We start from the raw sequence: 9,656 nt of genomic DNA on the forward strand, positions 1-9,656 counted from the left end.
GGTAACTGTATTAAAAAGGTGACTCATCCTTATGAGAGGGTTCAAAACATTCCTTCTTTATTTTTGTATCTACAATGCTTAGAATCATGTCTGGTACAAAGAAGGCCTGTAGTACATGCTTGTTAAATTGCACAAGTGTGTTAATGCCTAAGAGAGCTGCTGCTGTGGCTTTACCTCTTAAGTCTGTCAAATACAGACCAAATGAATCAACAGGATAAACAAGTGTTGTGGTGGTTAATGACTGGGCTAAGGGATGCCCAAGGACTTAGTAAAATATTATTTTCTGGATATGTCTATGAGGGTGTTTCTGAAAAAGATTAGCATTTGAATCAGTAGAAAATCTGCCTCTACCAACTCTGGCAACATCATCCAATCTCTTGAGGCCCTAAACAGAACAAAAAGCTGGAGAAAGGGTACATGTCTCTTTCATTCCTTGACCTAGACATCTACTCCTGCCCTCACACATTCAGAGTTCTGTTTCCTGAGTTGTTCAACTCCGCTCATAACAGTACCACCCACTCACTTCGTTCCCAAGCCTATGGTCTGAGACTGCATCGTTGACTCTTCTAGTTCTCAGTCCTTCAAACGTGGACTGAATGGTACCACACATTTGCTTCTCCAGTTGCAAAGAGCGTATTGTGAGATTTCTTCCACACACACACTCTACTGGTTCTATTTCTCTGGAGAACCCTGACTAATGTAAGTACTATTTAATTTCCCATCTTCTTTACCTAGGCTGAAAGAAGAAGAAAGAAAAGTGGATTCTTTCTGTTTTCTCTACTAGAACTCTACATGAGTCCTGATGAATTGCAGAATCTTCAAAAACTCCATTGCTTCTAAATTGTTTTTTCAATGATCTTTTCTACTTCTGACTCTTAAACTGAAATCACACTACTAGCCATCTTAGAAAGTTGTAAATCAAAACCCAGGAAGCTAACTCAGATAATGTTCATGTCCAGAACACTCGGATGCAAGCGGAAATAAAAAAATATGTGATATTGAGGTAGTTCCCAGAATACACCATACTCTCTCACCCCTGCGCCTTAGCACAGGCTCTATCTAGAACCCCAGATTCTGCTGGTTACCACCTATTCATTCTAGTACACAGCCAGGGTCAGGTCCTGTGGGAACCTTTTAGCACACTCCACTCTGAGATAGGTTCTATTCCTTTGTAGTCCTGAAAATTCATATGGGTTTACCAAATCTATTGTTTGCTTCTCTGTTACAGGCTGCTAGCTTCAGTTTCCTTCACAAACACACACATGTACATACACACACACACACACACGTTTGAATTATAAACTCCTTATTTGAAGGTTATGTATTTTCTTAATCTCTGTTGTCTAACTAGCATAATGTGTAGCAGGTATTAGCAATGCAAAAATTATTATTATTTTCTTTTTGCTATAGGGTGCATGTTCTCACTGGAGAGACAGAGACAGAAAGATACAAAGTGAGAAATCACCCTCCAGGGGGAATGGCCATGCAGTAATCCTTTCTCCTCCATCGTCCTCTAGGGATTTTAGGAACACACACACACACACGCACACACATACACATACACACACCTGGTATGAATGTCAAGTCACTGGGTCCAGGACTCGAACTGTGGTTGACAATGTGGGAGTCCAGCGATGTAACCATTATGCCATATGCTGGTCCTGCAACAAATGTTTTTGAATAAATGCATGAGATTATTCAAATTTTTTTCCAATATGATTTACCAAATGAAAAGAAAAGAAAACATGTATACTGAATTGAGCAGTAGAGACTGTTTCATTTATTTCTTGGATTGCTAGAATTTGTAAAAATCAGCTGAAGTTCTGGGTCAAGGTTGGTAGGCCTCAGTGTTCTAGTCATGGATGATGCCCTCTCCCTTTCCACAAACTGAGAAGAATGGAATGGTTCGCAACACTTTCCTGAGCTTAGAGACAAATACCCTCCCAGGTTAGTTTGTCCATAAGATGATTAAGAACCAGGATACACAAAGCTAGACTCACAGTAAAGGGGGAGGACAGCGCCCTTTGGCCCTCAGTCCCAATTTGCCAGTTTGAGTCCATGGCTGCACTGGATCTGTCCAGATGGGCTGGCTATTACTTATGGGAAAAGAAGGTACAGTGAACTCTCAGCAAAAAATGCATTTACACTCTGAGGGAAGAGAGAACACTATTTCCACAAGCATATTAATACTTATTAAGCCTCTCTTGTCCAGATCTGTGCTAGGTGCTAGTTTACTAGTTGTGTCAGGTTGCATGGATGGGCAATGATGGAAGTATATATGACCTAGTTTCTACTTTCCTGGAGACCATAGCTTATAATATGGCCAATGACAGAGAACAGCACAAACTATATACTTTGACATATTTATTGAAAGGTGAATAAAATCACGTCATAAACGTATGTTAATTAAATTACGATGAGTGGTTTGGATGAGAAGAGTCCATAGTGACTGACAGTATCAGGAACTGAATAGTAAGATTGTTACACTCCTCAGGTCCCAAGTTTATTTCAGCTCCATATTTGGTTCTTACCATTAGGCTCTCTCATACTATGTCTCCAGTCTTTCCTCAAAATTAATCAAATAATTTGGAACTTGGCTCATGGGATTTTACCCCACTGCCTGCCATGTTTTTAGGTGATGACAAGACCTGTGTGGGCAACTTTGGCCAAACCTTCCACATTTTACTTATTTATTTATTTTGAGAGATTTTTGCTATAGGGCAGATGTGCTCATCTGAGAGACAGAAAGCAAGAAATCATCCCCCAGTGGGATAGCCATGCCACAATTCCTCCTCCGCCAGTCTCCTTTTGGGATTTTGTGCACAAACACACATGCACCTGGCATGAGTTTTAAGGCACTGGGTCCAGGACTTGAACCATGGTCAACTATGTGGGATGTAACCAGTACATCATCTGCTAGTTCCCCACACTTGACTTCTTACTCTGTATAATCTGGTGACATTTGATCTACTCTTTTCCCAAATCTATCTAGATCTTGATATCAATGGTACTGTTCCTACACTAAAGTCCTAAATCCAATTCCATGATGTCTTAGGGAGAGAGAAAGGGATATGTATGGAGAAGAGGAGGGCAGGAGTGGAGCTCTGAGATGCCATAGAATTCAGATATCAAGTCCAAGAGAAGGAGCTGGCAAAAGACAGTGACCTGGGAAGAAAGCTGGATTTACAGAAGAATAAAACAAGATTTTGGGGGACAGACAGGTTGGCTCTGCAATGCTGCTGTGAAGTTAATATAATGAGAGAAAAAAATGGTATTGGATTTGACAGTATTCACAGCTTTAGTAATATTATCAAGTGCAAGTAAGAGGCTAAGGATGGTATCTTGAACTATTCAAGGCTCTGGGTAAATACTCCCAGGAAGCTAATCTTGACTGCAGGCAGAGGGGACAATAGAAAATGACCAGGCTTTTTGGTCATGGGGAATGTGATTTTTGACAAATTGTAATAATTAACCAAATAGGGAGTAGATTCTGGAAGATCATATTGAAGTATTTAGCCAGAATTATAAAAACACTGGAGAGAGATATATTAAGTATGCTACAGTGGACAGCAGAATCAAAATAAGTATCAATTGGGTAGAGACAGGCAGATAGCAGAACCAAACAGTAATTCAAATGGGACTAGAACTGGAACTAAATATTTCCTGAACATATACTGGTCATTACTAATTAAATAGAGAAGCTGAAAGTTGAACTAGAGAAAGACTTTCTGGGAGAGAAGTGAATGTCTATATAGAAAGGAAGAAAAAATAATGTGGGCTACTGAGGAACACAAAGGGTCAAATCTAGGCTCTGAAGGGGTTTCTGTCACAAGGCGGACCAACAGTATGAATATAATCTGCTTAATTGAACACAACCCAACCTGTGTTAATTAGAGAGATAAGAGAGATCAGTTGAAATATTTTGCCTAAATCTACCAGGATAGTCACATTCTTCTGAATTATAATTAGACCCTTGAGTACAATGTTGCTTTGGAGTAACTAATGAGTACTCTAACTCTCAGTGTATACTCATAGGTAAATTGAGGAGTAGTTTGCCCAGTAAGTTATGGGAAACCATTTACTTTTCCATCTTTTCATTGACCTAACTAAGGTACTACAATTACCAAACAAATCAACCCCAGAACAGGGTTTGTTTCTCCTGAGACAGATATACATCACAATGGTGCTGTGGGCCCAGCAGAAGGAAGCTTGAAATAGCAATATCCAGAAAAGGAGTGCTGCTGAGACTCCATCTTTAGCCTTATGCATTATGCCTTTGTTTTAAAAGAGGCAGAAATCTAAGGAAGGAACTGGAACAATATGCTCTGGGTCGGTGACAAATCCTGTGGGCTTGTTCATGGCAGGAGGCATTGATACTCATTGTCAGCTCTCTCCTTTCTTATGTGTCAAAACAATTCAGATCTTTTTTTTTTTTTTTTTTTTTTAATTTTTGTTTTCTTTTCCCCAAAATAGAAATGGGGGCGCATGCGCTCGCCAGACAGAGAGAGACAGAGAGATTTTTTTTTTTTTTTTTTTTTTTAACTTATGTGATCCTTTACCCAAACATGAACTGGTAACCTACTATATGCAAGGGATAGAAAAATAAATTTAGATGGCATGATCTCTGCTCTTAGAGAACTCACAGCCCAATGAGAGGAGGGCAAATATATATAGGAAAGCTAAAATAATTGTAGGTGCTATAATACATGTATAATGCACATTGTGGATATCTCTTCAACTTCCATTCCTTCTGGCCCATATTAGATACTGTGGATGATTGACCCTAGCCTCAGGAGTAGGCTTTGTTAAACCTGCCCACATCTGTGTTTTCATCACATTCTCTTCAATTTAACAGTTGATGTGCCATCTGTAACTCTGCAAGAGCCTTCAGACTGATATACATAGCAAACATTTGAAGCAAGGTGGGTTATTAGAGCCATCTCATAAATAAACCAAGGCTCTAAGAGGTTGAATAAGTTGTCTGAGGCAGTGTGTTTCAGAACAACCTGGAAGGTTTGCTAATTACAAACTTCCGGCCTTTACCTTACCAGAGTTTTTGATTTAATAAGTCTATGGTATGGTCATAGAATCTGCATTTCTAACAAGTTTCTGGATGATACTAACCCTGGGAATGACACGATGATAATGAGTGCTCTAGTGTTAGTATCAGGCAGAACTGAGTTATAAGACCAAGCCTATCTGGCTGTGACAGCGGTGCCCCTTCCACTACTCCACACTGTCTTCTCTTGCACAAGTATGATCCTTAAATTTTCTGTTTTGGAAGCTTAGATGGACAACTACAGCAACAAAAAAATGATATGGCATGAGTTTATCAAAGAAAGATTACTTATTCTCTTCTCGAATGAGGAGGCCGTATACCCCAGGATGCCTGGATAGTTCTGTTTTGTATCTATTAATCTGGCATATGGTTATTAGTTCTACACCTTTTTCTAATAAGGGCCCCAGGTTGACTAATATATTATATATCCTAGCTTCATAGATTCACAACTTGAAAAGTCTCATCAACGTTTTAAAGACTCCACAAAGAACTTAAAAATGTTATTAAACTTTATTTAACCCAATGCTCTCAAAATGACTTAAGCATGGGGCCTTTTTTTATTCTACTCAGGTAACATCTTTTAGTCTTTGGTGAATGCTGACACATGTGCATTTTCGTGTGTGTTTGTGTGTGTGTGTGTATGCTTGTATGTACCCAACTAGAAAGTGAATCTTTTTTTTTTTTTTGAGAGATTTTTGCTATAGAGCGCATGTGCTCGCCACAAAGACAGAGAGAGATAGAGAGATAGAAAGCGAGAAATCAACCCCAGGGGGGATGCCCACGCCGCAATCCCTTCTCCTCCACTCTCCACTTGGGATCTTGGGCATGCATTCACATGCGCCTGGCGTGAGTTCAAGCCACCAGGTCTGGGATGCGAACCGCGGTAGACTACATGGGCATTCAGCAACATAGCCATTATGCCAACTGCTGGTCCCATAGAAAGTGAATCTTAAGCTTTATATCCTGCATTTTATATCCTCCCATAGCACATTGTTGGGTGTGTGCCAGACTCTGTCAATGATTGTGGATTAAAATTGACTTAGGCAAAAAAGAAAAACAAAAACAAAAGACAAAAGCAGAAAACATGTTCTTTAAGCAGAGAATTTATGGGGCAGTGGAAAATTTCATGTTCAGTCCTTTACTTCAGGGAGGTAAACTCTGAGTAAAGCCTTGCATTGTGGGGGAAAGCAAACCTGAGCTATCACATAATCACTCAGCTCAGCTTCGACTGTCTCAGATGAGGTAGACACATAAGGTCTTCCACCAATGGACTTTTGATCATAAACTTATCATCCTGGAAACTCTCATTCTTTGTAAAATAATAAGCGAGTGATAGGGTGTGAATGTCTCACTGAAACATACGCAGCATCTGGACACCCAATGAGGCAGTGTTGAGAGGTGGGGCCTAGTGGGAGGTGTGTGGGACATGGGAATGGATCTCTCATGAATAGATTAAGACTTTCTGGAAGGGAGAGAGCTCCCAGGAATTAGTTCCTATGAGAGCAAGTTGTTTAAATCAAGTCAGCTGGCATCTTTCTCTCTTTGCATTTAACTACTCTTCTTTTTGCTTCTCTTGGCCATGGTATGATATAGCATCTAGCTGATGTCATGCCTTTGGACTTCTAAGCCACCACAATCATGAGCCAAATAAACCTCTTTTCTTTGTAAATTATCCAATCTCGGCTATTTTGTTATAGCAACACAAATAGACTGAGCCAGAAGGAGTGTCAGCTTTGGAGAGCTGTGTTGTGCTCAGAGCAGGCAGCCTCCTAGGCAGCTTTGTTACCAGTTGCCTGCTTCCTGAAAGAGACAGAGGATTAGTATTGCTGTGGACCAACATACTTGGGTAGAGTCTGTTTTCTGATGTCATCGATGAAAATAATACATCGAAAAGCCCATACTAATATAGTGCTTGTTAAGTGTTTGGTGCTGTGCAAAATTGGTATACAACACACACACACACACACCAACCTTGTACTATTTATAAAAAAGACCTGTAAAGAGTTTTGATTATATATACACTGTACATGTGTATCAGTTATATTTTGCAAAAGGAGATACCTTTTGTGGTTCTATGTCTATCCCCTATTACTTAACAGACAAATCTTAAACGAATGTCCAAATCCTAGGCATAATTCTAGAACCAGTGTAAAATCCATGCCCTCCTTGAAGATTGGTTTAACTGTATTATTTTCTTTCATTAACTTTTCTCAACCTCATGAATCACTTACATGCCCTCTCTAGGATGTTGTTCAACCTCCCTCTGGGCTGAAGGTTTTATGGAATGAGCTCATTCTGTGCCAAACTCTATTCTACTGCTTATTGTGTTATGTTGAAATTATCTGCTTACTACATCTGTCTCCCAGTGAAAGCAAAGTAGGAACAATGTATCTCTCCTTTATGTAATGAGTGTCACCAGTGCCCAGCATAGTGCCTGACACATAATTTGTGCACAGTGATCGTTGAACTCACTGAATTTCCTTTGGGGTCTCATCTGTCACTGAACCCCTAGAGCATGTGTGATATCTCAACAAGGGTGAATATTGATTCTTGGAAGGTGAAAAAAATGTAGACATTGAGTTGGTACACCCTTCCAAAGAACCACAGTACATAAAGAAGTGTGATTAAGAAAAAAGCAAATCTAGGGGCTGACAGGTGGTATGGTGGATTAAGGCACTGGATTCCCACATGGTCAACCATGGTTTGAGTCCTGGCCCAGCAGCTTGCTTTCTGGTTTTCTCTTTCTCTCTCTTTCTGTCTCTGGTCAAATTTTAAAAAATAATAATAACTAGTGGAATTAAATAAATAATTATCTCAAAAACAAACAAACGCTCCTTGTATGGTGATAATTTAAAAAAAAGTTGAGAAACACTACTCTAGAATAGTGTTTCTGGGACAACGATCAGATCATCATCTCAGAATCAGCTTGAGTTTTTGCTAATATGCAGATTACAGGCTCGACTCCAGATTTCTTGCTTCACACACTTTGAAGAGGGTGGACACTGGCACATAGCAGGTGCTCATAAATTTTTCCCTGAATAGCTGTTCGCTTCCCTAACGTCTCATTTTCAGAACAGTCACTAGACATCTTGTGTAAATTTTCCCTGGTCAAGAAAGGTTTGTATTCTCACTGTCTCATATTCATTGTCTTCATTACTCAAGGGAAAGACAAGTTGAAGGCTTTTGGACAATGGGACAACGTCCATAACATGGGATAAGCCATGCTTATTCAACTCTAGCTAGGTTAAAATATTTAGCTGGGGCAGACTCCACATTTTCTGGGCTTCTGTTAACTTTAAAATGTGAGGTATCTCAGCTCTGAATGAAGTCTAAAATTCCTTTTTTTCTATCCTCAGCCAGGGTTCACTACTTCCAGAAGTTTCTGTTTGTCCCATTACCACACAACTTAACTGCTCCAAAGAACCTGTAACTGGCTAGGGAAATCAGCTTTCTAAAGGGATTACAAACTTATGTGAATTGTAAGGAGCCATGGCCAAGTACCTCTTCAGAGTCAGGGAATTATGAGCTGTTTCTTTTCTTTTCTATATCCATTTATTAATATTCCTGCCAGGACTAGCAATACCTTCTTGCTTTTCTCCCTTGGGTGAGGTCTTTTATCTATTCCTTCTTTCCACTCTATTTTTCCTTCTGCTGTATACCTTGATCTATTTATTTCCTCCATTCCCATTCAGCATCTGTTTTCCTTTGGGCAATTGTCCTGAATTATTTAATAGTTGTTCCAATTTTTTTTTTCCAGTTCACATCATTCCCTGGTTTTCCTCCCTTATTGGTTTGCCTGAGTTTTCTTCTGCCTGTTTATATAACTTATCCAAAATCCTCTTGTTTCTAAACCATAAATCATGGTGGGAGAGATTGTGTTTAGATATTAGTCAGGAGAGCTGCAGCCCAGGTGGGTGGGCAGAGGTGGAGCATCCATCAGTGACTTGCTTTTAGGAGGTAACCGATTCGATCATTCTTCAGAGAGCACAGCAGGCAGCCTGTAATTGGTAATGAAGATTCATCTTTCCATAATTTCACTAAACTGTATGGAACTCGGGTTCACTGTGTCTGCAGTTTTCAAACTTTTCCACTGATCTTATCTCCTGGCAGCTCTGGGTCAAGAAAATAATTTTGTTATTAAGCAACATTTTATTCTAACTTTTTGAAGATTTCATGTTTGTCAACAGCTTGAAAAGTAGCTTTCAAAAGGAAGAAATCCTTTTCCACACAGCCCTACAGATATACACCCATATATACACTTGGGAAATTTGTGATTTTAGATAAGTTAGGCCTTTGGCGGCCTTTTCTTAAATTTCTTTTTCTTTTCCAGAAACCTCACCATGAAAGGTATCTATTTTTTTGTCCGTTGCCCCTTCTTTCAAATTTTGAAAAAAAAAATGAGACAAAGAAAGAGAGAGAACTGTAAGATAAAATAGTTAGGTATAAGATGAAAACCTACCAAGGAAGATTGGAATTAAGAGGCACAAGGAAGACACCCAAACCAAAGGAAAGAGCCCTTGTAAGCATTTTAGTCGTTTGGTAATCCAGAAGGGGAGATACTTTTGGAGTAATGACAAGCCATATTGATATTTCCTAA

General features: G+C 39.5%; 2 long non-coding RNA genes across 3 annotated transcripts in view; both read right to left on the reverse strand.

Annotated features, from left to right (window-relative positions):
* The window catches only part of LOC102487891 (uncharacterized), a 30,488-nt gene extending 28,882 nt beyond the window's left edge, over positions 1-1,606 (reverse strand). For both annotated transcript variants that reach the window (XR_336073.1, XR_003551155.1), the window contains exon 1: positions 1,569-1,606. This is a non-coding gene — a long non-coding RNA (uncharacterized LOC102487891). The remainder of the gene's footprint in view (positions 1-1,568) is intronic.
* A 22-nt stretch (positions 1,607-1,628) lies between these two features.
* LOC102488174 (uncharacterized) overlaps positions 1,629-9,656 on the reverse strand; it is a 24,873-nt gene continuing 16,845 nt past the window's right edge. The window contains exon 3 of the long non-coding RNA XR_336074.1: positions 1,629-1,661. This is a non-coding gene — a long non-coding RNA (uncharacterized LOC102488174). The remainder of the gene's footprint in view (positions 1,662-9,656) is intronic.

Source organism: Tupaia chinensis, unplaced genomic scaffold (genome assembly GCF_000334495.1).
Source record: "Tupaia chinensis unplaced genomic scaffold, TupChi_1.0 Scaffold000622_1, whole genome shotgun sequence".
NCBI classification, from domain to species: Eukaryota; Metazoa; Chordata; class Mammalia; order Scandentia; family Tupaiidae; genus Tupaia; species Tupaia belangeri.